This window comes from Neofelis nebulosa, chromosome 9 (genome assembly GCF_028018385.1).
Source record: "Neofelis nebulosa isolate mNeoNeb1 chromosome 9, mNeoNeb1.pri, whole genome shotgun sequence".
NCBI lineage: Eukaryota > Metazoa > Chordata > Mammalia > Carnivora > Felidae > Neofelis > Neofelis nebulosa.
In genome coordinates, this window is record NC_080790.1 from 97856283 (window position 1) to 97884053 (window position 27771).

The window sequence follows — 27771 nt, forward strand, 5'->3', positions numbered from 1 at the left end:
GTGCTTCCTCCCCCTGGGGCTGCTTAAGTAATAGCAGAGTCTCTTTTCCCTACACCTCTCAAGATCCACACTTGGAAATTCAGTGCAAATCTCTTGTTCCCTTCATCTCTGGGTTTGATTTATAGAGGTTGGAAACTAATGTGCTTTTTGGCTCATGTAATGAGAAAAATCCTTTGATTAAACACACAGTAATTCATTTTTGAGCAAAACACAATTATTTCCACGCTGTTTTAAAAGAAAATTAAATAGACAAAGTACAAGCACTAAGTATATCAAACTCTGCTGAAGGATGACAGAGAGTAGGAAGAAAACTGTACCAAGAAGATGGTGGAACCAAACTAAAAACCAAACATGGGGAGTGGGGGGAGACACTAATTTTTCTTACGGAAGAATCCCAAATAATTAGGGTTGCCAGATTTAACAAAATAAAGGATGCCCAGTTAAATTTGCAGTTAAGATATCATAAGGGACACACTTACACTAAAAAATTATTCATTTTTTATCTGAAAATCAAAGTCATCTGGGTGTCCTGCAACCCTACAAATAATACATGTAATACTTCCACCTCTAGAAACTGGAGCTTAATCCTCCTAAACTGCTTTGAGGTAACGTGTGCTTCAGGGTTTACTTAGAAGAACTAAAGAGGGAAAGGGAAAAATAGTATCACCACAGTGGAGAGACCTGGCCAATGCTACATCAACCAGGTGATCAGGTTCACATCACTGGGGATGTCGAGTGTCACAGATCCCCTGATATGATGAGATGAAAAGGACACTTCACCTCTGTGATGCTCTTTCCCAAACCCATAATCCCAGTCTAATCACAAAATACATGAGACAAACCCAGATTTGAAGCCATTCTACAAGATGCCTGGCCACTACCCCTCAATGTCAGAAATAGTCACAGACAATAAAATGTAAGGTGGTGCCCTGGACTGGACCTGGAACAGAAAAAGGATACAAATGGAAAAACTGGTGAAATCCAAATAAAATCTGGATGTTGTTAATAGCAATGTGTCAATGTCAATTTCCTAATTCTAACAAATGAACCATGGAAAGGTAAGATGGTAACAATGGATATGCTGGATGCAGGGTATTCAGAATTCTGTATCCTCAGCAACATTTCTGGAATTTATATATATATTTTTAATTTTTTTAATGTTTGTTTATATTTGAGAGAAAGAGAGAGATGGAGCACAAATGGGGAAGGGGCAGAGAGAGAGACAGACACAGAATCTGAAGCAGCTCCAGGCTCTGAGCTGTCAGCACAGAACCTGACACAGGGCTTGAACTCACAGACTGTAAGATCATGACCTGAGTTGAAGTTGGATGCTTAGCCAACTGAGCCACCCAGGTGTCCAACACACACACACACTTTATATATACATGTATATACATAAACATGTTTTTATAGAATCAAATGTAAGGAAATGAGAGGGTATCAGGGAAATGTTTCAAAACTCTCCAGCAAAACACAGGAAGGGAATTAATAAACCAAGAATAATAAAATACTGGTAACTATAATAAAAAAAATTAAATAACGATTTCTTTAAAAAGGAACACAGCAAATGGCAGAAGACTATGACTAGAAACTTGGCACTGGGAATCTTGTAGATGTCACCAATCCACATCATCCTCTGTCCCAAGTAGGCCCTTTACAGGGCAACCAACCGTCCCAGTTTGCCTGAGACTGTCCCAGTTTTAGCACTGCAAGTCCCACATCTCAGAGAACCCCTCAGTTCTGGGAAAACCTAGACTTCTCAGTCTCTGTCTCCCTGTGTGTATGTATGTATGTGTGTCTGTCGCAGGTGCACATGCACACACTCATGCATACACACAAACACACACACACAGTGGGTTGAATACACAAAAAATTGGGCACAACCCTAGAATCCAGGTAATGAATTCACTTTTACAGAAAACTCTAGAATAAAACACCCTCCCCCACCAATCCACTTACCACCACTATATATTTTTACCTAATATCAGGCCTAGAAAGAAAAGAATTCCTTGCCATAGTCTATATACACAGAGTGTCACCTTTGCATGTGCCCTTCCACAGCCCTGGCACTTCTAGAGAACCCCAAGAGTCTTGGGAAAAGCCATCCCATAAGCAGTCAGGCTACCCGAGACAGTGTGGCTTATTACTGTGCATAAACTTTGAACAGTGAGATCTGGGATTTCTCAGGCTTTGCGTAAAGCATCTGTGATAGAGAATACCACACCGAGCCCCACTCCTGCACCAGACATCCGGACACTGAAAACAGATGCTTGTGGCACACAGTCTGAGGCACTTTCCCATCTCACACCTGCATTTAAGTAAACTAGAAAGCATTTCTCCACAGGTGCCATGTAAGGAGGACAGTAAGCTCCAAAAGTAACTAAAGAATACTGGTAGCATACCAATGACCATGCTTCATTGACCATCAAAACAACAGCAGCTAGTTACTGAGCAAGTACTATGTGCCAGCCATGTAACTGGCTATGACCCAGCAGAAGAAGCCAGGTCATAGCTGGGGGGCAACAAGGACTTTGTGAAGAAAACAAAATTACATTCAAAGGATTTCTACAAACTCGGGTTTACACATTTTCAAAAATATAAAATGGAGACTGAGGCACTGTCCCAGGATGACAAATCCAATGTGAGATCCTGGATTGGATCCTGGAACACAAAAGGGACACTAGTGGGAATATCAGGGAAATTCTAGTAAGAGTTGAAGTTTACTTCAACTTTGTACTTACTTCGACATTATATCAATGTTCATTTCTTGATATGTATATCAATGTTCATTTCTTGATTTCTTGATAGCTTTTGATAACTGTGCTATGTTCATGTAAAATGTTAACATTAAGGGAAGTTAGAAGAGGGTACAAAAACTCCTCATTACTATTTTTACTACTTTTCTGTAAATCTAAAACTATTTCAAAATAAAAGGTTAAAAAGATATTTTGCAAATAACATGCAAGAGATTATAAAAATAAGCTCTGTGGACCAGATGCATTCTTTTGTAAAGATACTTCAAAGTTACTGGAAAGACCACAGAACTGACTTTTATTTTTTTTTTAATTTCAGACTACAAAGTACACCTTGCAAACAAAGGCTGCACAGAATGGGTACCTTCATCAAAGACTAAAAACTGTCATTCTTCAGGAACAGAGGTCCCAATTGCTAAGAACATTTCACTTTGTTATCAAAGCTACTTCTCATGTTTTTAATTCAGGAGCACCATTAACCACAGTATGGGTGACCAAGGTGAATAAGCCAGGATCCTCCTGGAACTCAATTTGTCATTGGGGCCCCAGGGCCTAAATGACAGGTAGTGGTAGCCTCCCTGGGGTCCTGACTTTGGACACTGTCAGGAAGGAATCTTCAGCCATGTTGGCCTATTATGCATAACGTGGGGTGTGGGAAGGCAGAAGAATACTACATGCTAGGCACTGCGCAAGGCCCTTCCACCAAAGCACCCTGCAGAGGTGGCCCACCCTTGTTTTACAAACCAAGAGGAGCCCTCAGAGAAACTGAATGACCTGCATAGGGAAGAACTACCAATGCTTCTAAGCCTGATGTCAATGCAGGTATGACCCTTGAGGCCAGGAGATACCTGAGAATGGCTTCCCCAGTGTGACCCTGATCACAAGGGGCAGTTGCTAGGGGCCAGCCACCACCAAGGGGCTTAAGTGGGCACCATGCCACCACAGGTCTCCTGAAGACAGTGCTGAGGTGCAGCAGGGCCTCTATGAAAGCACCCAGTCATGGAAGGTGACACTGGGCACAACTGCCGATCCTGCCCCCAACTCCAGGACCAGCCTCCCTCTTAGTGATGATCTACCCTATTGGTAAAAGACACAGGACACATACTCCCAATGATGTACACTCACTAACTTATAAGTTATATACATCTTCTGCAGTACTCACATGCTAAGGACATCATAAAATAGTCCTAAAAATAGACATCTTAAAAAATGAGATACATACAAATAAAAGTGGTAATATTTACTTCTCATACTCCAAATGACTTTTTTTTTCCCCCACACCCTACCCTGGAGGCCACTGGCTTATTAAGTCTATAGCCTCTCCAGCTGGTGGGAATGCAAATTGGTGCAGCTACTCTGGAAAACAGTGTGGAGGTTCCTCAAAAAATTAAAAATAGACCTACCCTATGACCCAGCAATAGCACTGCTAGGAATTTACCCAAGGGACACAGGAGTACTGATGCATAGGGGCACTTGTACCCCAATGTTTATAGCAGCACTCTCAACAATAGCCAAATTATGGAAAGAGCCGAAATGTCCATCAACTGATGAATGGATAAAGAAATTATGGTTTATATACACAATGGAGTACTACGTGGCAATGAGAAAGAATGAAATATGGCCCTTTGTAGCAACATGGATGGAACTGGAGAGTGTTATGCTAAGTGAAATAAGCCATACAGAGAAAGACAGATACCTTATGTTTTCACTCTTAGGTGGATCCTGAGAAACTTGACAGAAACCCATGGGGGAGGGGAAGGGGAAAAAAAAAAAAAGAGGTTAGAGTGGAAGAGAGCCAAAGCATAAGAGACTGTTAAAAACTGAGAACAAACTGAGGGTTGATGGGGGATGGGAGGGAGGGGAGGGTGGGTGATGGGTATTGAGGAGGGCACCTTTTGGGATGAGCACTGGGTGTTGTATGGAAACCAATTTGACAATAAACTTCATATATTGAAAAAAAAAAAAAAAAAGTCTATAGCCTCTCCAGTCTGTATGGCCAAGTCTCCCTTATGGAGAAGGAGGTAGGGGGAGGTGCGATTTACCACAACTGGGGACTCTAATGCAGCTCCAGGTGCTCCAGGGAGGGTGAGACCTACAGAACATCTAAACAGACCACCACCAGCAGCCCTTGTGTCACACATCTACCTTCCGCCCCCAACACACGCCACACTTCTACCAGAGCTACAGACTAAAAAGCACACTGAGCATGTCATTTGCCTGAGTAAAATCCTTCCAGGACTCCCCAGGACTTTGAAGATAAAACACAAAGTGCTTAAAATAGTGTCAAGAACCTGTACCGGGATCCCCACCCTAATCAGTTCCCCTCACTCTCAGCTATCCCCCTCCAGCCTTCAGACCAGCTTGCAGATTCAGGACCATGCTGTGGCAGCAGCCTCCAAGAAGGCCCAAATAATCCTTGCCTCCTGGAAGTCATACCCTTACGTAGTCCCCATCCCCCTCACAGTAGATATGGCTGGCCTATGTGGCCAACAGGACACTGTCAAATGATAGTATGGGGTTGTCACTGCATGACACTGTGAAATGACCAGCAAGGCTAGGTCACAGAAGACATTGCAGCTTCCACCCTGCTCTCTCTTGGATCACTTGCTCTGCGGAAGCTGGCAGCTTGCTGTGAGGACAGTCATGCAGTCCTAGAAAGAGGCATCAGGAAAGGAGTTGAGATGTTTTGCCAACAGCCAGTATGAACCTGCCAGCCATGTAAGTGAGCTACTTTGGAAGCAGACCCTCCAGCCCTCGTCAAGTTTTTAGATGGCTTTGGCCCTGGCCTGACACCTTGCCTGCAACCCCACCACAGACTCTGAGCCAAAACCACCCAGCTAAACTGCTGCTGAATTCCTGATGCTCAGAAAGCATATAAGATAATAAATACTGTTATATTAAGCCACTAAGTTTTGAGGTATTTCGTTACCTAACAATAAATACCTAATATGCTATGCTCTCTCTCCCTGTGTCTTTGCAAAAACCTGTCCCTCACTTTGAAACGTCCTATGTCCTTCTCACTTACCCATACACAGATCCTTCCTCCCTCCCTCTCTCCATCTATCTCTTAAATATACACTAATACACATACAATACACTCTGCCATAGTACCCTGGACATTCCTCTCTTAGAAAAGCTCCTAAAACAGGCTAGAATTACTTGTTTCTCTCAGCTGGGACACTGGGAGAAACTTGTGGGCAGAAGTGGTCTGCAAGGACACTACAACCAGACTACAACCAGAACTGGTGGCTGGAGAAGCATGTGCTCACCCGCCACCCCTAGCTCTCCAAGAAGGCTGACCTACAATGCATCCATTGCCCTGAGATCTTCATTGATGAGAACACAACCACAAAAGCCACACCAAAGTGATGCTCCATGTGCCCTGAGCAGTTCTCCTCTTTGAAGGGCATCTACTGCCACCTGGACAGCCACTAGCAGCGTGACTCCAACAACCAGAGTGTCAGTCCTGACCACATGCTGGGCAGGGTGGCCTACATGAGCAGTACCACACCAGACTCAAACACCTATGTAGAGCATGGCTCCACCCTGACTCCATATTGAAACCACTGCAGGACCAGAAGAAGATACAGAATAATGAACAGGGCTGGTCCAACGTGCTCTATAGCTGCCCTTCTTGCTCTCAGCAGGACTTCAACAGCCTGGCCATGCCAAACACAGAGCCTTAACACAGTAGATACTCAACGAATACCGCATTGATGAAGGGATGCCAGGATGTTAGGATGGATGGATGGACAGATGGACAGACAGAAGGACGGATGGATAGACAGAGAGATGATGGATAGGAAGGCACTGAAGTATGTGGGGGAAAGGGACCAGATCTGGACTCCTTCACTGCAAAGGATAAGAGCCTCACTGGCCCACCCAAGGGTGCCATTATTGCAACAGCTTTGGCAAGAGCAGGGGAAAGAGCTTCCAATCAACTTTAAAGACTAAATTTCACCTACAAAGAAATCACAAGAAGCAATTTTCTGAGTCTGATCCTCCAGTCCAGTCTCTTCTGCAGCACTGCATCACTACAGAATCTGGGCCTTGCCTTAGAAGGACACCACAACAGCATGGAGCTGAGCCTCAGATACCCATGTTAATCAGAAAGCACTAGCACAATGGGCAAGAAAATGGCCAGCCCTCTCCTGACTGAGATATCTTCAAGAACCTACTTTCTTACGCTCAGAGGTAGATACACTGTGTTCACTGTCTTACTCCTTCTTATTTGTCTTAAATAATTCATAGTAAAATTTTTTAATTGGAAAAGAACATACAGGAAATGAGCTCTGGTCACAGAAGTTCTGTTCTGATGTGTCTTTGAAAAAATAAGTATTTTGTTTTATTAAATGTAATGATCAATTCATTCTGATAGGCATATAGATCAAAGTATTTACTCAACTGTTTCATGATTATCTTTTATGAAACTTTTCTCCCAACTGCATCAGAAAAACAAGGATCCTTCAGATGCCAGCCCTATTAAGACCCTGTCAAAGAAAAGGCCATTCCTCAAAGAGGTTAGCAATGCCCTTTTAACCTGAGTAGGATAACAAAGGGCCAGGGCACTGACAGGATGAGACCAGTAGACATAGCCAGAGACACATCATTCCTGCCTGAGGCACAGCCCCCTCCCCACAGCCCTGGACCTTTATTTCCCATTTTGGTACACCACGAAAGCAATAAAGATGACTTCAAGATAAGAACCATAAAAACAAAGTTAATTTATCAGTAATTTTAGACTCCCTGGGCCACAATGTAATTATCTGAAGCAGCTGTATCAGTTCAACAATGTGACAGGAAAGTCAGAATAAACCAGATGGCCAGTTTATATCTGTTTAAAAGCAAACTAGAACTAAAAACAGGAGAGGGTATAATTTGACTTCTTTCCTATTCTTACCTAATTTGAATGTCAGTACAAATAGGCCAGCCTCATTCTTTTTTTTTTTTTTTAATTTATTTTGAGAGAGAGAGAGAATCCCAAATAGGCTCCATGCAGGGCTCAACCCCATGACTGCGAGATCATGACCTGAGCTGATATGAGGAGTCAGATGCTTAGGGACACCTGGGTGGCTCAATCAGTTAAGCATCTGACTCTTGATTTGGCTCAGGTCATGATCTCACAGTTTGTGAGTTCAAGCCCCACATCAGGCTCTGTGCACTGACAGTGGGGAGCCTGCTTGGGATTCTCTCTCTCCCCCTCTGTCTGCCCCTCCCCTGCTTACTCTCTCTCTCTCTTTCAAAATAAATAAATATACTTAAAAAAAAAAGTCAGATGCTTAACTGACTGAGCCACCCAGGTACCCCTCAGCCTCATTCTTTTTTTTTTTTTAACGTTTATTCATATTTTGAGAGACAGAACGTGATTGGGGAGGGGCAGAGAGAGAGGGAGACAGAATCTGAAGAAGGCTCCAGGCTCCAAACTGACAGCACAGAGCCCAACGTGGGGCCCAAACTCATAGACCATGAGATCATGACCTGAGCTGAAGTCAGACACTTAACCAACAGGCGCCCCCAGCCTCATTCTTTTTAAATGGTGCACAGTATTCTACACTATAGATATGATTTGTCTAACCTTTCCTTTACTGATGAGCATTTTAGCCATTTCCATAATGCCATACTGAGCCCCCCTATACCAATAACTTCATGCACATGTGCACAAACTTCTGAAAGGGGTTCAAAGAAGTGAAATTCCTCAGGCCACTTATGTGTGGTTCAAATTTTGATCAACATTGCTAAACGCCTTCTAAACAGTTTTCACCAGGTGACAGAATAGACAACAAAGCAAGACCCACCTTCATGCTGCCTACAAGAGACTCATTTCAGTCCTAAAGACACATGCAGATTGAAAGTGAAGGAACAGAAAAGCATTTATCATGCAAATAGAAGTGAAAAGAAAGATGAGGTAGCAATACTTATGAAACAAAAAAGACTAAAACACTGTAAAACAAAAACGACAAAACGAAGACTGAAATAAGAGATGAAGAAGGACACTACATTCATAAAGGGAACAATCAAAGAAGATACAACAATTGTAAATATGTGCCCAACCTGGAAGCACCCAAATACATAAAGCAGTTAATAATAAACATAAAGGAAGTGATCAATAGTAATACAATAATAGTAGAGGACTCCAGGGGTGCCTGGGTGGCTCAGTTGGTTGAGCATCCAACTCTTGATTTCAGCTTAGGTCATGATCTCACAGTTCATGAGTTAAAGCCCCATGGTGGGCTGTGTCCTGGCAGCGCAGAGCCTGGTTGGGATTCCCTCTCTCTCCCTCTCTCTCTCCCCCCCCCGCCCTCCCCCACCTGTGCTGTCTCTCCTTCTCAAAATAAAAATAAATAAATAAATAAATACTTTAAAAAAATAGTAGAGGACATTTAAAAAAATTACAAAAACACAATAAAAAGGGCGCCTGGGTGGCTCAGTTGGTTGAGCATCTGACTTCAGCTCAGGTCATGATATTGCAGTTCATGGGTTCAAGCCCCACATCAGGCTCTGTGCTGACAGCTTGCTCAGAGCCTGGAGTCTGCTTCAGATTCTGTGTCTCCCTCTCTCTCTCTGCCCCTCCCCCACTCACGGTCTGTCTCTTAAAAATAGATAAACGTAAAAAAAATTTTTTTTTAAATTGTAGAGCATCTTTTCCAACCACACACTATGAAACTTGAAATCAACCACAACAAAAAATCTGGGAAGACCACAAATACATGGAGGTTAAATAACATGCTACTAAACAATGAATAGGTCAATCATTACATCAAAGAGGAAATTAAAAAATTCATGGAGACAAATCAAAATACAACAGTACAATATCTGTGGGATGCATCAAAAGCAATAGCAATAAAGGCCTACCTCAAGAAGCAAGACAAATCTCAAATAAACAACCTAACCTTACACCTAAAGGAGCTAGAAAAACAAGAACTAGCAAACACAAAATCAGTAGAAAGAAGGAAATAATAAAGATTAAAACAGAAATAACTGAAATAGAAACAAACAAAACCAGATCAATGCAACCAGGACCAGGTTCTTTGCAAAGATCAAGAAAACTGATAAACCTTTAGCCAGACTCGTCAAAAAGAGAAAGAGAGACAGAGAGAGGGAGAGGGAGCGAGGAAGAGAGGGAGAGAGGGAGAGAGGGAGAGAGGGAGAGAGGGAGAGAGGGAGAGAGGGAGAGAGGGAGAGAGGGGGAGAGAGGGAGAGAGAGAGAGGGAGAGAGAGAGAGAGAGAGAGAGAGAGAAAGGGAGAAAAGGAGGGAGAAAAGGAGGGAGAAAAGGAGGGAGAGAGGGAGAGAGAGAGGACTCAAACAATATCAGAAATGAAAGAGGAGAAATAACACCCAATACCACGGAGATACAGAGGATTATAAGAGAATATCTGAAATATTTGAAATATATCTAAAATTACAGGCCAACAGATTAGACCACCTAGAAGAAATGGATAAATACCTAGAAACATGTTACCTCCCAAAACTGAACCAAAGAAATTAAAAATTTGAACAGATCAATGAAATTGAATCAGTAATCAAAAGACCCCCAACAAACAAAAGTCCAGGAGCAGAGACCAACATAGGTGAATTCTACCAAACATTTAAAGAAGAGTTAATATCTTCTATTCTCAAACTATTCCAAAAAAATAGAAAAGGAACGAAAACTTCAAAATTTATTCTATAAAGCCAACATTACCCTTATACCAAAGCTAGATAGAGACACCACAGAAAAAAAAGAACTACAGGCCAATATCACTGATGAACATAGATGCAAAAATCCTCAACAAAATACTAGCAAACCAAATCCAACCAAAAATCAAGGGCACCTGGCTAGCTCAGTCAGTTGAGCATGCAACTCTTGATCTTAGGGCTGTGAGTTCAAGCCCCATGTTGGGGGTAGGGTTTACTTAAAAAAAAAAAAAATGTATGTATAAAAAAAATCATTCACACACGATTACGTGGGATTTATTCCTGGGACGCAAGAGTAGTTCAGTATTCACAAATCAATCAACAGGATAAATCATATCAACAAGAGAAATGATAAAAACCGTATGATCATTTCAACAGATGCAGAAAAAGCATCTGACAAAATACAACATCCACTCATGATTAAAACCTTCAACAAAGATTTAGAGGGAACATACCTCAACATAATAAAGGGCATATATTAAAAGCCCACAGCTAACATCATCCTCAATGGTGAAATACTAAAAGCTTTTCCCCTAAGAACAGGAAGACAAATATGGCCACTCTCACCACTTATATTCAACACAGTACTGGAAGTCTTAGCCACAGCAATCAGACAACAACAACAAAAAGGCATCCACAAATTGGTAAGGAAGGGGCGCTTGGGTGGCTCAATCAGTTAAGCATCCAACTCTTGATTTCAGCTCAGGTCATGATCTCATGGTTTGTGAGTTCAAGCCCTGCAAAGGGCTCCATGCTGACAGTGTGGAGCCTGCTTGGGATTCTCTCTCTCTCTCTGTCCCTCCCCTGCTCATTCTCTCTCTCCATCTCTCTCTCTCTTTCTCTCTGTCTCTTTCTCTCTCAAAATAAATAAAAATCTGACTCTTGATCTTAGCTTAGGTCTTGATCTCAGGGTCGTGAGTTCAAGTCCTACACTGGGCTCCACACTGGGCATAAATCTTACTTAAAAAAAAAAAAACATTTTTTTTTTTAGAAGTCAAACTTTCCCTATTTGCAGATACAATGACACCATATACAGAAAACCATAAAGACTCCACCAAAAAACTGCTGAAACTGATAAATGAATTCAGTAAAGTCATAGGATAAAAAAATCAATGTACAGAAATTGGTTGCATTTCAATACACCAATAGTGAAACAACAGAGAAATTAAGGAAACAATCCCATTTATAACTGCACCAAAAACAATAAAATGCCCAGGAATAAATTTAACCAAGGAGATGAAAGACCTGTATTCTGAAAACTATAAAATACTGATAAAAGAAACTGAAGACACAAAGAAATAGAAAGACATTCCATATTCATGAATTGGAAGGAAAAATCTGTTAAAATGTGAATACTACCCAAAGCAATCTACACGTTTAATATAATCCCTATCAAAATAGCAACAGAATTTTTCACAGAACAAATAATCCTAAAGTTTGTATGAGTCACAAAAGACCCTGAATAACCAAAGCAACATAGAAAAAGAAGAATAAAAGTGGAGGTATCACAATTCCAGACTTCAAGATATACTACAAAGCTGTGGTAATAAAAACAGTATTGTACTGGCACAAAAACAGACACATATATCAATAGAACAGAATAGAAAGCCCAAAAATAAACCCACACTTATATGTTCAATTAATCTTTGACAAAGGAGGGAACAATATGCAGCAGGAGAAAGTCTCTTTCTTCAACAATGTTGGGAAAACTGAACAGCTATAGAAGAAAGTGTCCTCAACAAATGATGTTGGGAAAACTGGACAATTACATGTAAAAGAATAAAACTGGACCACTTTCTTACATCATACACAAAAATAAACTCAAAATGGATTAAAGACCTAAATGTAAGACCTGAAACCATAAAAATCCTAGAAGAGAGCACAGGCAGTAATTTCTCTGATATTAGCCATTTTTGTCAAAAAACCAACATTTTTCTAGATATGCCTCTTAAGGCAAGGGAAACAAAAGCAAAAATAAACTATTAGGATTAAACCAAAATAAAAACCTTCTGCACAGCAAAAGAAACAATCAAAACTGAATGGGAGAAGATATTTGCAAATGATATATCTGAAAATGGGTTAGTAGCCAAAATATATAAAGAACTGATATTACTCAACACCAAAACCACAAATAATCCAATTTAAAAAATGGGCAAAAGACATGAACAGACATTTCTCCAAAGAAGACATACAGATGGCCAACAGACACATGAAAAGATGCTCAACATCAATAATCATCAGAGAAATGCAAATCAAAACCACACTGAGCTATCACCTCACACCTGTCAGAATGGCTACAATCAAAAACACAAGAAACAGTGTTGATGAGGATGTGGAGAAAAAGGAACACTTGTGAATTGTTGGTAAGAATGCAAACTGGTGAAGCCACTGTGGAAAACAGTATGGAGGTTCCTCAAAAAGTTAAAACTAGATTTACGAGGGGCACCTGGGTGGCTCAGTCAGCTAAGAGTCTGACTTCAACTTAAGTCGTGATCTCACGGATCATGGGTTTGAGCCCCACAATGGGCTCTGTGCTGACAGCCCAGAGCCTGGAGCCTGCTTCAGATTCTGTGTCTCCCTCTCTCTCTGCCCCTCCCCTACTCATGCTCTCTCTCAAAAATAAACATCAAAAAAAATTGTTTTTAAATAGAATTACAATATGGTCCAGTAATTCCACTACTGGGTATTTATCCAAAGAATACAAAAACACTAATTGAAAAAGATACATACACCCCTATGTTTATTGCAGCATTATTTACAATAGCCAAACTATGGAAGGAACCCAACTGTCCATCAATAGATGAATGGATAAAGAAAATGTGATACACATCACACACACAGAGGAATATTACTCAGCTATACAAAAGAGTGGAATCTTGCCATTTGCAACAACATGTATGAATCTAGAAGATATAATGCTAAATGAAGTAAGTCAGTCAGAGAAAGACAAATACCATATGATTTTATTCATACGTGGAATTTAAGAAATAAAACAAATGAATAAAGAGAAAAAGAGACAAACCAGCAAACAGACTCTTAAATATAGTCACCACAGGGGAGATGGGTATGGGGAATGGGTGAAATAGGTGAAGAGTACACTTACCATGATGAGCACTGAGTAATGTATAGAATTGCTGAATCACTATATCATATACCTGAAACTAATGTAACACTGTATGTTAATTATACTGGAACTAAAAAAAGTAACCTTTTAAAAAAGTCTTCACCAATGGGACACCTGGTGGCTCAGTCAGCAGAGCATGCGACTTGTAATCTCAGGGTCCTGAGTTCAAGCCCCACATTGCGCATGGAACCTACTTAAAAAAAAAAAAAAAAAAAAGTCTTCATCAGCTTTCTCCCACCATCAGCATATCACAGTACCCATTTTCCTTGTACTCTTATCAACTGATAATATTATCTGTTTTATTTTTACCAATCTAAACACACACAACAATGGGATCTTATAATTTGCATTTCCTGAACACCAGTGAGATTGAGCATCTTTTCAAATCTTAGAAGCCATTTGTATTTCATACGGGAATTGCCTGAAAATAGCCTTTTCCCAGTTTCCTAATGACCTCTGGCCTTTTAAAAACTGATTTGTAGAGGCTCTTTATGGGTTCCAAGTACTAGTTATTTTTTCATAGAAAAGAAAATATTTCATAAATGGGGAGCCATGTTTCTGCATTAGAAGACTCAACATAGTAAAGTTAACTCACTGCAAAGTGATATACAGGTTTAATGCAATTCCTATCAAAATCCCATCTTAGTTTTTATCAGATACGTTTATTCTAAAATTTATATGGGAAAGCACAGGCCACAGACTCAAACAAGTCTGGAAAGGAGAATAAAGTGGAAGGAATCACTATACCCAATACTAAGGCTTACTATACAGCTAGAGTAATCAAGATAGCATGATAATGGTGGAGGGATATACACCTAGGTCAATGGAACAAAATAAGAGAGCCCAAAAATAGATCCACACAAGCAAGTCCAACTGGTTTTTGACAAAAGGATAAAAGTGGAGGAAAAGACAGCCTTTTCAACAAATGGTGCTGGATCAATTGGACATCAATAAGCAAAAAGAGAAATCACTTACCCTAAAGATAGGTGAACCGAATCTATGTCCTGGCAGTGATATTATACTGTACTTTTATAAGATACTGACATTAGAGAAAACTGGGTGAAGGGTATGCAATATCTCACTGTATTATTCCTTAAAACTGCATGTGAACCTATAACTACCTCAATGAAAAATTCGATTTTAAAATGTTGAAAATAGGAGACAAGGCTTTGGAAATCACTCCCATGATATCCTTGTTTGTACAAATAAAGCTGATTTTGTGAAAGTGAGAGAGAGAGAAGAAAAGAAAAGATGAAAATATTTTCTCCTAGTCTAACTTTATGTATTTATTTTTGGTTGTCAAATGATCCTTTATTGAAATATTTTCCTTTGTAGTTCCTAACTAGCTGAACATTCCTCTGCACCACTGTCATGTGATCTATGATGTCAGGAGGGCGGCGGCCATCAATATTGCAGCCCACAGACTGAGTAGTCCCCAAGATGTCTTTAATGGTTCCAGAGAGCTCTCTAGCTACAGAACGGTGCTGCATCTGTCGGCCAATGGTGACAATCTCATCAAAAGTGATATTTTCACCATGTTTAATGTTTTTTTTTCTGTCTCTTGGTGGTTCCTCAATAATCAAGACAGGCAGAACGTACGTACCACTTCAACCTGGGCCTCTCTGTTCTGAATGGTCAGTTTCACTGTAATTAATCCTCAGACCCTTCCAATCACTGGCTACGTGGTGATGTCATCACTAACCTTTATTGGAGACAGACCCAAGGGGCCAATCTTGGGGGCCAGGGCAGATGTGGCACCAATTCCCCAACCAGTGCACCTCAGGTACATGGTTTGATCTCATTGGGGTCGAACTTAGGCGGCTGGTGTCGAATGAACCGAGGAAAGTTGCACCTTGGCCTCCTCCAAGCCAAAAGCCAAAGACTCTCCTAGTCTAACTTTTATCTTCTAAATTTCTTTTCTTTTTAAGTTTTATTTATTTAAGTAATCTCTACACCCCATGTGGGGCTCAAACTCATGACCCTAAGATCAAGAGTCACATGTTCCTCTGACTAAGCCAGCCAGCTGTCCCGATCTTCCAAATTTCTTTATATATATGAAGGGTTAATTTTTATCCAGTCAAATTTACTTCTCTGTGTTTCCTGAATTTATCTAATTTTTTAATGCTTTGCAATCTTCTTGAAGTTGCTAAAAAGAGCATCTATTTTAAAAAGTCTTTTATGCTAAAGGAAGAAGTCTTTAAAAGTACTGTTTTAATTAGCCATAAGAAACCCTATGAAAGATAATAAAATTAAATAAACCTACTAAACATGATCTTAAATAAATGATGTTTTTGTGATCTCAATTTCAGGCTAAATTGATATGACAAGAAAAGAGAAATTAAACATCATGAATAGAATGGAAAAAGCATATGTGTACGTAGCTGCTCATGAAGGAGGGAGATAAGATTCTATAAAGCCAGGTAAATGTTAGAGCACCCCCATTTCCCCCAACCCATATCAGCCTAAGCAGTCACAGTGGGGGCAACAGGGCCAAAAGTGCAAACCAACAACAGGCATTGCTTTTGGTCAAGTTTTTCAACACCTGACTCAGGATCTGACCCATCAGACTATATCACAGAAAGATGCCTGTTCCATTTTTCTTGTGAGGTACACAAAAAGACCTTATTTTGAAATTGTAGATTCTTAAGAAATCAGCCATGCACATTTGAGTTATCTGTACTTATATGTGTTCTTTTTTTAAAGAACATATTCATTCAGACATCCCAGATATCTTAAAAGCATTATAAATGATAAAGTTCCATTTTCAGTGCCTAAAATGTGCCAGATGCCATTTCGGGTGCTTTACCTACTTTCTACGAGGAAGGGTAAGTAACCTGTCCAAAGCCACACAGCTAGGCAGTGTTGAACCAGATCGCATGCCTTAGAGTGTTACACCTCAAAGTGCAGGCTCGTGTTGCACCACACAGCCACAGCTTCAACTGCTAACCAGTGTCCCAGCCTTAAGTAAGTGGGCAAGCTGGCTGTACCAAAAATTCTGCCTTTGATATTAACGTGGGCTATGTTAGTAACAAATATTATCTCTTAGGGCACCTGGGTGGCTCAGGAGGTTGAGCGTCTGACTCCTGACTTCAGTTCAGGTCATGATCCCAGGGTTGTGGAATCAAGCCCTGAGTCAGGCTCTGCACTGAGCATGGAGCCTTCTTAAGATATCCTCCCTCTCCCTCTCCCTCCCTCTATGTCTCTCTCTCTCTCCCCTCCTCTGCCCCTCTCTCCCACTCATTCTTTCTCCCTTTCTCAAAATAAAAAAGAAATATGAATTGAGATCATACCATGCATATTTTCAGATCACAACACTATGAAACTTGAAATCAACCATAGGAAAAAGTTTGGAAAACCTCCAAATGCATGGAGGTTAAAGAACACCCTACTAAAGAATGAACAGGTCAACCAGGTAATTAAGAAATTTAAAAATATATGGAAACAAGTGAAAATGAAAACATGCCAGTCCAAACCTTTTGGGATGCAGCAAAGGCAGTCCTAAGAGGAAAATACACTGCAAACCAGACCTATCTCAAGAAAGAAGAAATATCCCAAATACAAAATCTAACAGCACACCTAAAGGAACTAGAAACAGAACGGCAAAGAAACCCCAAGGACAACAGAAGAAGAGAAATAATAAAGACTGGAGCAGAAATAACACAGAATCCAAAAACACAGAAAAGATCAATTAACCTAAGAGCTGCTTTTTGAAAAAAAAAAAAAAATTGATACGTCCCTAGCCAAACTTCTCAAAAAGAAAAGAGAAAGGAACCAATTAGATAAAATCACTACTGAAATTGGACTTATCACAACCAACCATTCAGAAACACAGTTAGCAGAGAATTCTATGAAAAAATTAGATGCCAACAAACTGGACAACCTGGAAGAAATGGACAAATTCCTAGACAACCACACACTACCAAAACTCAAACGGGAAGAAACAGAAAATTTGAACAGACCCATAACTAGTGAAGAAATTGAATCAGTTATCAAAAATCTCTCAACAAAGTAGAGTCCTAGGCCAGATGGCTTCCCAGGGGAATTCTACCAGACATTTAAAGCAGAGTTAAAACCTCTCCTTCTCAAGCTGTTCCAGGAAATAGAAACAGAAGGAAAGCTTCTGGACTCATTCTATGAATCCAGAATTACCTTGATTCCCAAACCAGACAGAGACCCCACAAAAAAGGAGAATTACAGGCCAATATCCCTGATGAACATGGATGCAAATATTCTCAACAAGATACCAGCAAATCAAATTCAACAGCATATAAAAAGAACTATTCACCATGATCAAGTGGGATTCATTCCTGGGCTGTAGGGCTGGTTCAACATTTGCAAATCAATCAATGTGATACATCACATTAATAAAAGAAAAGATAAGAACCATATGATCCTGTCAATCGATGCAGAAAAAGCATTTGACAAAAGTCAGCATCTTTCTTAATAAAAACCCTCGAGAAAGTCAGGATAGAAGGAACATACTTAAACATCATAAAAGCCATTTATGAAAAGCCCACAGCTAATATCATCCTCAATAGGGAAAAACTGAGAGCCTTCCCCCTGAGATCAGGAACACGAGAAGGATGTCCACTCTCACCGCTGTTGTTTAACATAGTGTTGGAAGTTCTAGCATCAGCAATCATAAAACAGAAGGAAATCAAAGGCACCCAAATTGGCACAGATGGAAGTCAAGCTTTCACTTTTTGCAGATGGCATGATATTATACATGGAAAACCTGATAGACTCCACCAAAAGTCTGCCAGAACTGATACATGAATTCAGCAAAGTTTCAGGATACAAAGTCAATGTACAGAAATCAGTTGCATTCTTATACACTAATAATGAAGCAACAGAAAGACAAATAAAGAATCTAATCCCATTCACAACTGCACCAAGAATCATAAAATACCTAGGAATAAACCTAACCAAAGATGTAAAAGATCTGTATGCTGAAAACTATAGAAAACTTATGAAGGAAATTGAAGAAGATACACAAAAAAATGGAAAAACATTCCATGCTCATGGATTGGAAGAACAAATATTGTTAACATGTCAATACTACCCAAAGCAATCTACACATTGAAAACAATCCCAATCAAAATTGCACCAGCATTCTTCTCGAAGCTAGAACAAACAATCCTAAAATTTGTATGGAACCACAAAAGACCCCAAATAGCCAAAGTAATGTTGAAAAACAAAACCAAAGCAGGAGGCATCACAATCCCAGGCTTTAGCCTCCACTACAAAGCTGTAATCATCAAGACAGTATGGTCTTGGCACAAAAACAGACACACAGACCAATGGAATAGAATAGAGAATCCAGAATTGGACCCACAAATGTACAGCCAACTAATATTTGACAAGTCAGAAAACAGTATCCAATGGAAAAAAGACAGTCTCTTTAGCAAATGGTGCTGGGAGAACTGGACAGCAACATGCAGAAGAATGAAACTAGACCACTTCCTCACACCATTCACAAAAATAAACTGAAAATGGATGAAGGGCCTGAATGTGAGACAGGAAACCATCAAAACCCTAGAGGAGAAAGCAGGAAAAAACCTCTTTGACCTCAGCCGCAGCAATTTCTTGCTTGACACATCTCCAAAGGCAAGGGAATTAAAAGCAAAAATGAACTATTGGGACCTCATCAAGATAAAGAGCTTCTGCACAGCGAAGGAAACAATCAGCAAAACTAAAAGGCAGCCTATGAAATGGGAGAAGATATTTGCAAATGACATATCGGATAAAGGGTTAGTATCTAAAATCTATAAAGAATTCACCAAACTCCACACCCAAAAAACAAATAATCCAGTGAAGAAATGGGCAGAAGACATGAATAGACACTTTTCTAAAGAAGACATCCACATGGCCAAGAGACACATGAAAAGATACTCAACATCACTCCTCATCAGGGAAATACAAATCAAAACCACACTGAGATACTACCTCACGCCAGTCTGAGTGGCTAAAATGAACAAATCAGGAGACTATAGACGCTGGCGAGGATGTGGAGAAACAGGAACCCTCTTGCACTGTTGGTGGGAATGCAAACTGGTGCAGCCGCTCTGGAAAACAGTGTGGAGATTCCTCAAAAAATTAAAAATAGATCTACCCTATGACCCAGCAATAGCACTGCTAGGAATTTACCCAAGGGATACAGGAGTGCTGATGCACAGGGGCCCTTGTACCCCAATGTTTATAGCAGCACTTTCAACAATAGCCAAATTATGGAAAGAGCCTAAATGTCCATCAACTGACGAATGGATAAAGAAGATGTGGTTTATATACACAATGGAATACTACTTGGCAATGAGAAAGAATGAAATATGGCCATTTGTAGCAACATGGAAAGAACTGGAGAGTATTGTGCTAAGTGAAATAAGTCAGGCAGAGAAAGACAGATACCATATGTTTTCACTCATTGTGGATCCTGAGAAACTTAACAGTAGACCAAGGGGGAGGGAAAGGGGGTAAAAAGTTACAGAAAGGGAGAGAGGCAAACCATAAGAGACTCTTAAATACTGAGAACAAACTGAGGGTTGATGGGGGTGGGGGGGGAGGGGAAAGTGGGTGATGGGCATGGAGGAGGGCACCTTTTGGGATGAACATTGGGTGTTGTATGGAAACCAATTTGACAATAAATTATATATGTATAAAAATAATAATAAATAAGTCTTTTAAATTAAAAATAATAAATAAATAATAAAATAAATATTACCTCAGAAAGACAGAAGCATAAATTTTTAAGTCAATCATGCTTAAACAGTGGGATAAGAAAAACAAATAGTATCAACAAAATGAAAAGACAACCAAATGAATGGAAAAAACATTTGCAAGTCATATATAAGATAAGGGGTTAATATCCAAAATACATAAGAAACTCATACAACACAACAGCAAAAAAAAACTCCCAATAATCTTGTTTTGTAAATGGGCAGAAGACCTTGAACAGGCATTTTCCAAATGCCCAATAGGTATATGAAAATAAGTTCAACATGACTAATCATCAGAGAAATGCAAATCAAACCACTCACACTTGCTGGAATGGCTATCATCAAAAAGACAAGAGATAACAAATGCTGGTGAGGATGTGGAGAAAAGGGAAGGAACCCTTAGTGGTGACAATGGAAACTGGTATAGCCATGATGGAAAACAGTATGAAGGCTCTTCAAAAAGTTAAAAATAGGGGCGCCTGGGTGGCGCAGTCGGTTGGGCGTCCGACTTCAGCCAGGTCACGATCTCGCGGTCCGTGAGTTCGAGCCCCGCGTCAGGCTCTGGGCTGATGGCTCGGAGCCTGGAGCCTGTTTCCGATTCTGTGTCTCCCTCTCTCTCTGCCCCTCCCCCATTCATGCTCTGTCTCTCTCTGTCCCAAAAATAAATAAAAAACGTTGAAAAAAAAATTTAAAAAAAAAAAAAAAGTTAAAAATAGAAAAAACAGAACTATCATATGATCCACCAACTGCACTTCTGGATAAACATCCAAAGGAAATGAAATCACTGTCTTGAAGAAATATCTGCACCCCTAAGTTAATTACAGCATTATTCATAATAGCCAAAACATAGAAACAACCTAAGTGTCCATCAACAGATAAGTGGATAAAGAAAGTGTGATATATCTATCTCTATCTATCTACCTAGCTAGCTAGCTAGCTAATGCAATATTATTCAGCCATAAAAAAAAGAAAGAAAGAGATCCTGCCATTTGCAACAACATGGATGGATCATGAGGACATTATGCTAAATGAATAAGTTAGACAAAGACAAATACTGTATAATCTCCTTGTATGTGCAATCTAAATTAACAAAATACTAATAAAGGGATAGAATGATGGTTGCCAGGGGCTAGAGAGTGGGGGAAATGGGGAGAATGTTAGTTAAAGAATACAAAATTTTCATTATAAGATAAATAAATTCTGAGGATGTTATGTACAGCATGGTGACTATATTAATACTGTTCTATAGACTTGAAAGTTGTTAAGAGAATAATCTTAAATGTTCCCGCCACCAAAGAAAACTTATAATTCTCAATGTGGTAATCATTTCACAATATATATGTGTATTTAATTATCACATTGTGCACCTTAAACTTACACAATGCTATATGTCAATTACATCTCAATAAAGCTGGCAAAAAAATGGAGCGCCTGGGTGGCTCAGTTGGTTAAGCACCCGGCTTCAGCTAAGGTCATGATCTCACGTATGGGTTCCAGCCTCACATAGGGCTCTGTGCTGACAGCTTGGAGCCTGGAGCCTGCTTCAGATTCTGTGTCTCCCTCTCTCTTCCCCTCACCCTCTCGCGCTCTTTCTCTCTCTCTCTCTCTCTCAAAACTAAATAAACATTAAAAAATAATAATAAATTTTAAAAAACGAAATAAATCTGGCAGAAAAAAGAAAAACAGTAAAGTCATGAATCTCTCTTCTTATACTCCTACTAACCAAATTACCTGTGTATTTATTGGGGGTTGAACACAAACTACAAATCATTAGTAGCCATTGAGAAATGAAACTGGATGGCACAATTCCTTCATTTCAGAAAAAAAAAAAAAGGCACATTTCATCAACTCTTTCATGTATTAATATCTATTGCAAAGACATAAAACATTACAAGCATTCAGTTATAGAAATTAAGCATAAACAGAAAAGAGAATGGTAACAGTTTGATATTTAGACTTAAAATTAAAATTTTTTATAAACTTTAATTGTTTTAATTAAGTAAACTATCCCCAATGTGGGGTTTGAACTTACAACCCTGAAACCAAGAGTCACTTGCTCTACTGAGTGAACCAGCTAGATGTCCCTTTACATCTTTAAATCTACATACAGCCCAAACCTTTAAGCTCTCTCCCTGGAATGCTTCTTCCCCCAGATATCCATGTAAAGGTGCTTAATAATAATAACTTTGTGTGGACAGATGTAACACTAATGAGCAAACCTTATAGCAAAACACTGGGCACCAAATATTTATGATAATTCAAGCTTTTCCTACCTCTAACATGGATTTTCAGAAATCTTTGCCTGACCTTAAGTTCACTTTTTAGCCATTTCTCCAAGATCTGTCACTCAAATCTCAGGGACCATAGCCCACACATTCAGCCATGGACCTCATAAACGACCATTAGACTGAGGCCCCTGAGTGAATTTTTGCCTTCCCACAATGAAAGAGCAAAAGAGAATCCTTAGATTTGAAACACTGATCTATGAAAAGAAGTCAGAGGCAAACATTTGCGACAGGCCAAAAGGCAATGGCAAAGAGGGGAAAGGCCCAATCCTAGATAGAATGGCTCTAAAGAAAATTCCAAATGGACTTGTCGCTTGGATTTAAACTTCCTTACAGAACTATGACAGTTCCCCACCCACCCTCCACACACACCAAGCCCATGGCTTTGACCTTACAGCTCCTCATAATAAAGGCACTTGTAGTCACTGGTATTTCTATCCCGCACAAAAATAAATAAAGCTCAATACTAAAACATCTAGTCTGAAAAATACCTCAGTTGCTTCCAAGTTTAAGTACTGAACAAATCTCACTGCATTTTTTAAATCTCTCTCGTTATCACGATTGATATTCCCGTAACACACTGCATAATTCATGTATCCCCTCACACTCAACTGCATCCTTCAAAACAGCCCATGAGGTCCACAGGGCAGAGATAACCATCCTCTTTAAGCCCCATGACGATCTTGCAGGCAGCAGAGGTCAATACTGGAATTCAAGCCTCTGACTCAAACTCTCTACTTCTGCCTACCAAACTTCAATGTTAATGAGACCCGTTTTCTTTTTCTTTTTTTTGAGAGAGTGAATGTAGATGCACACACACACACGTAAAAGTGGGGGAGGGAGGGAGAATCTCAAAGAGCCTCCACGCTTCAGCACAAAGCCCAATGTGGGGCTCGATCTCACCAACTGCAGGATCATGCATGACCTGAGCCAAAATCAAGAGTCGAATGCTTTAACCAAATGAGCCACCCAGGCACTCCGGCCTACTTTCTTTTGATAGTTCTTGGTTTTGATTTTTCATTAAAATCCAAAATACCACAATGGCCACAAGAGCCAAATATCCAGTAGTATGTAACTGTAATTAATGTTGTTTTCAATAAATGACACATACAGTATTACAGAGCCTTGTCGCTTCTCTATCTCCCACTGTAGTAGCCAGCTGCCAAGACAGCACATAAGAATTTTTACTTCCTGGTATTCAGGCCTTGCATACTCCCTTCCCACAGTGAGTAGGGCTAACCTATGTAACCAACAGATATTGTGGAAATGATGGTGTGTGACTTGTGATCCACCTTGCTCTCTCTTGAACTGTTTACCCTAGGGTAAGCCAGCTGCCACATTATAAGCCACATCAAACAAATCCATAGAGAGTCTCATGTGGAGAAGAATCAAGGCCTCCCACCAGTAGCCAAGCCCAAACTGCCAGTCCTGTGGACCAACTTGAAAGCACATTCTCCAGCCCCAGTCAAGCCTTCATATGACTACAGAGCCAACTGATAACTACAACCTCACAAGATACCCTGAGCCAGAACTACCCAGTGAAGCCAATCCTGAATCCCTGACTCACAAGAAGTATATGAGTTATTGTTATTTTAAGCCATTAAGTTTTGGGTAATTTGTTCCATAGCAATAAAGCACTAATATACATACTCCTATTTCTTTACAAGGTTCCAGGCACTCAGTAGACTTGAATTAAGGCAGCAGTTAGAATGATTTTCCGCTGAATGATCCAGACTTCCTCAATCTGACCCTTGTGTGTCTAAGCCCATATTTGGGTAACCCAATTAATTAAGGTTAGAGATGCTATCTGTGGCCACAGAGGAGGTTATGGAAAAGTGATGATTAAAGCAGTTTTAGGTCATATTTATCTTAAAAGTCCCCAAGACTACTGGAGGTTCTCTGTCTACTGTCTAATAAATAAAGTCTTTCCTTCCCCTGATTTGTTCTGGCATATTGTCAACAAAGTAGTAATGCATGAACTACAAAAGGCCCAGTGCTAGCTTACATGTTACTCAGCAGTGTGGGCCTAGACTCAAGTACTTGGGGGATTCTCAGTTCATCCTGCTGACTTATAAAGTAAGTGACACCTGTAAGCAAAGACAGACCACCTATGGGTGAGGAGGATGTGCAAACAGGAAGCTGAGAACAACTCTGGTTTTAATATTGATACCACTGCCTATGACAAAATTCAAACAAGATTTGTAGACTAGTATATCCATGTTAATTTTCTGGTTTCAATCATTATACTATGCTTATGAAAGACGCTAATGTTAGGGAAAGTTTGAGTAGGCCCCCTGTGTACTATTTTCACAACTTTGTAAAATAGTAGTCTCCCCTTATCAAAGGTTTTGTTTTCATGGTTTCAGTTATCCGTGGTAAAATGTGGTCATCAAGCAGATGATCCTCCTTCTGACATTATCATCAGAAGGTTAATAGTAGCCCAATAATACATCACAGTGGCTACATCATTCACCGCACCTCATCACATAGACATTTTATCATCTCACATTACAAGAGGGGTGAGTACAGTACAAGAAAATATTTGAGAGAGACACCATATTCACATAACTTTCATTACAGTACATTGTTATAATTCTTCCTATTGTATCAATAGTTGTTGCTATTAAGTTTTTACTGTGCCTAATTCATAAAGTAAACTTTACCATAGATATATGTCCAGATAGGACAAAACATAGTATATGTAAGGTTCAGTACTATCTGCAGTTTCAAGCATCTACTAGGGATTCTTGAACATATCACCCACAGATGTCTATTTCAAAATTAAAAAGTCTAAAAATTAAAATACATTTAAAGCAACAACAAAAAAGAATACTGCCACTAAAATGTAAATAACACTAAATCCATTCCTTGAAAGGCTCTGATGCTGGACTTACAGAATGTACTTGGAAAGGCTATGCCAAAATGGTCAAAACGCTTGATTTCAAACCACCTATTCCCTGGTGGGCATACTTCAAGTGTCTGGGAGTGCATTACACTTTATGTTCTCAGCCTCTCATGAAGTGATTCAGATGGGAACATGAGCAGAGGTGATGCATAAGAGTTGATGAGGTGACTCTACTGCTTTCTTCCCCTGCCTGGGAGGCCAGTGTTATAAGCTGGAGGGAGTCTGGACCCCCAAGTCAGCAAATGGAGTAGATCCCCTCCAAACCATGTTATACTTTGGTGAGATTAACTGTGAGTTAAGCCACAGAGATTCTGAGTTTGTGTGCTGTAGCAGCTAGCATTTAAGATAATCCCAATAAAGATACTTCCATTCAGAAAATAACTGACCTAGGGGCACCTGGGTGGCTTAGTTGGTTAAGCATCCGACTTTGGCTCAGGTCACAATCTCACAGTCCATGCGTTGGAGCCCTGCGTCAGGCTCTGTGCTGACAGCTCAGAGTCTGGAGCCTTCTTTGGATTCTGTGTCTCCCCGTCTCTCTGCCCCTCCCCGACTCGTGCTCACTTGCATGCACACACACACTCTCTCTCTCACTCTCTCAAAAATAAACATTTAAAAAAAGGAAAAAAAGTAAATAACTGACATAGAACTAATAAGAAAAAGGCAAGATTGCTAAAATTGATCAGGTTACAATAATATCTTCATAGGGGAGAATGAAAATATTCAAGCCTTTTTCATATTTAGATGTTCCTTCCATTGTCCTAAAGAAATACACAAAGAGGCAAAGATTTACATACAAGCAAGTTTACTGCTACACTGCCTATCTGTGTTAGGAAAAAAATTAAAACAAACTAAATCAAATAGGGAAGAAGACAGCAAATACGGAAAGAAGACATTCAGTGAAAAATTTTCTGTGGTCCCCACAACAGTCCCTCTCTGATGTGTGTTCTGCCCCATACCTCTCTCCAGCTGAACTCAACCAGCAGGCCCCACAGCCATGCCATGCATACCGGAATACCCAAGAAATGTGAATTTTCTGTAATGGATGATAGTTACTGATACAGGATGATGACTATATGGAGATTTGTTACACTGTCCTCTCTATGTGAGTGTGAAGTTTTCTACAGTACAAAGTTTTAAAAATGTGTATTTCAGAAAAAATTGCCATAATTAAAACTGACTAACCCTTGTAATAAACAGAAATTATGATGTTCACTAAAAGAGGCAGGAAAACTAACCCAGGCAAATAAAGCAATTAGTCTAGTACATCAGTGGCTAGAATGGGCTGCTAGCTGATTAACTCATTAGTCTACCATAATCACTCACATAAATTCAGTGGTAATCGAAGCTATTTGTATCTACATTAACTTAAGAGAGTTCCTGAGCTTGTCTGAAAAACAAAGATATTGAATAGGCAGCATTCCCAATGGACCCTCATTTCCTACACTGTACTGCAAACCCTAAATTTCAAGGTTCTTGTCTTGGTGTTACTGAAATTAAATTTAAATGTGATTATCATAACACAGCTAAACATTATAATAACTAAAAAACACTCTTTGAAATAACTTTATAATCTAAATTAAAGATTAAAATAAAATGTAGAAACATGATCCATATACATGTATTCATTTTCTAAGCCATGATTATTTTTTAAAATAAAAATGCTTGGGGCGCCTGGGTGGCTCAGTCGGTTAAGTGGCTGACTTCGGCTCAGGTCATGATCTCACAGTCCATGAGTTCGAGCCCCACGTCGGGCTCTGCTGACCGCTCAGAGCCTGGAGCCTGTTTCTGATTCTGTGTCTCCCTCTCTCTCTGACCCTCCCCCATTCATGCTCTGTCTCTCTCTGTCTCAAAAATAAACGTTAAAAAAAAAAAAATTTTTTTTAAATAAATAAATAAAATAAAATAAAAATGCTGGGGCACCTGGGTGGCTCAGTCGGTTGAGCGTCCGACTTCAGCTCAGGTCATGATCTCACGATACGTGGGTTCGAGCCCCGCGTCAGGCTCTGTGCTGACAGCTCAGAGCCTGGAGCCTGTTTCAGATTCTGTGTCTCCCTCTCTCTCTGACCCTCTCCTGTTCATGCTCTTTCTGTCTCAAAAATAAATAAATGTTTAAAAAACTAAAGTAAAGAAAAAAGTAAGTAAAGTAAAAAGTAAACTAAACTAAACTAAAATAAAATAAAATAAAAAATAAAATAAAAATGCTAACAATAATACAATCTTAACCAAAAGAGCACTGTTAATATTGAGTAATGTTCAAAAAAGGGGGGTCTTTTAACAGTGTAAGACACTTTTATTTGCATATGTATAAAACTGAAG

General features: G+C 39.8%; 1 protein-coding gene and 1 long non-coding RNA gene across 4 annotated transcripts in view; one reads left to right on the plus strand and one right to left on the minus strand.

Moving 5' to 3' along the window:
• DTD1 (D-aminoacyl-tRNA deacylase 1) overlaps positions 1-27771 on the minus strand; it is a 207829-nt gene that overhangs the window by 107663 nt on the left and 72395 nt on the right. The window lies entirely within an intron of this gene.
• On the plus strand, positions 14961-24275 carry LOC131485363 (uncharacterized). The gene is made up of 3 exons (XR_009248793.1): positions 14961-15147; positions 15862-15972; positions 23872-24275. It is a non-coding gene; the product is annotated as an uncharacterized LOC131485363 (long non-coding RNA).